Raw genomic sequence first — 1727 nt, forward strand, 5'->3', positions numbered from 1 at the left:
AAGGAACGTCACATCAGGAGGCTGAATTATTTCACAGAAATTGCATCAACTGAATAATATTGTGTTGAGTGGAATATGACTTCTTAAGCCAGGCATACACTAGGCAACATGTTGCTGGCAACTAATGTGGTTAGGTACTTTGATCTTGTAAGCAACATGTTGCCAGAAATTTCTGGCAACATGTTGCTTACAAGATCAAAGTAACCACAAATGTTGCCAGCAGCATGTTGCCAGCAACATGTTGCCTAGTGTATGTCTGGCTTTAGTTTTTTATCTGATAAACATTAGTGGTATCATTTAGTCTCTTAGTGCTTGATAATATAGGAGGAAAGCCTCAGGCTAACTTTTTATGCAGCACAAATGGATAATTGCCTAGTTGAGCTTAGTTTAGCATGCGGGCTATTTCAGAGTCTGTCTACCAAGGCCTTAGAGCAACTTAGCAACAGCCAAGTCAATAGTTTTTAGCAGCAACATAACTACATAAGGTATACATAACCTGCTCGTTAGTTCACACTTCCTTTGAAGTAAAGTATGAATGCCATTTAATCGTGATTAAATGTAGGCGTAAAAATCTTCACCCACACAAGTACCACACCCCTTGGTTGGCAGAAAGCTACATCGAAGGAATGGAGATAAAGGAAAATTTCCAAAATAAGAAGGAAAGAAGTTGTTTCTAGCAGCAAAGAGGCTCCTTACTGATTCATTGGTATCTATAGCGGAAGTAACAGCTCTAAGATTCTGCTATTTCATCAGCTACTAATCTATGAAGTTGAGCCCCTTGATGTTTTACATTCTTTGATTTCTTTCTAGTTTAGTTTAGTTCCCCGATAGACCTATGGTTCCGAGCTGGCGCTTTCTGTGGTTCCGTTCCGCCATAGATTCTAGCATAGATTCTAGACAGGTTTCGCATTCTAGACAGGTTCGGCTGTCCCTAAAAAGCGGTAGGGTCTCAAAAGCGGACGGACGGACGGACCCGCCCCGCCCGAAAAGGACGGACGGACGGACTGATGCGGACCCGACAGGACCATAAATATCCATGTAAAGGACAATCATTCATGGATAGCCTGTCTTTAAAACACTTTTATACATGGAAAATAAATTTATGTACGTATTAACTATGGTGGGACCAATAGAAGAGGTCATGTTAGTGAAAATTTAACTGTTTTATCAATGCAAAATTGCTACTACAGGCTGCATGAAGCATCACAATACTGAACCATCACTTGAAATCTATTTGTTATTCTTAATAGGAGTTCAGTGACACCATTTTAATGATTTTTCTATATTATTTGGTGCAAGTCTATATCTTCAATCAATATATTCAAAGAGGAATTACCATTTACAGTGAATATAAGCAGGAATACAATGTAGACTATATAGGATGACTATTATTAAATAAAAACTGCAATTTTTTAGAGTAATAATTATGTTTTGTGTATTACCAACAGCAATCTTTAGTAAATTGGTTGCAAATCAACCTGATGAGACTGTTGACTGATACTTTTATGTAAGCCTTCATCACAGCTGTACAAATAATATCTATGCTTTAACACTATAAAATTAGGATTAGATCTATATATGATGTAAGTGAAGTTGAATCTATTGTAATGCCTTGTCATGTCAGGAGCCACTAGATTTTAATTGTAAGTTTTTTTAATTTAAATGTCTACAATGTTAATAGCGGATTTGTATAGGTTATTAAGCCTCATAAATCAATTTTTTAATTT

The 1727-nt window shown here is 36.7% G+C and overlaps 1 long non-coding RNA gene across 1 annotated transcript; it reads left to right on the forward strand.

Moving 5' to 3' along the window:
• Positions 1-1235: 1235 nt before the first annotated feature.
• LOC109590473 (uncharacterized) lies at positions 1236-1712 on the forward strand. The gene is made up of 3 exons (XR_002189335.1): positions 1236-1507; positions 1565-1643; positions 1695-1712. It is a non-coding gene; the product is annotated as an uncharacterized LOC109590473 (long non-coding RNA).
• The last annotated feature ends 15 nt before the right edge of the window (positions 1713-1727 follow it).

This window comes from Amphimedon queenslandica, unplaced genomic scaffold, assembly GCF_000090795.2.
Source record: "Amphimedon queenslandica unplaced genomic scaffold, v1.1 AMPQUscaffold_9971, whole genome shotgun sequence".
NCBI classification, from domain to species: Eukaryota; Metazoa; Porifera; class Demospongiae; order Haplosclerida; family Niphatidae; genus Amphimedon; species Amphimedon queenslandica.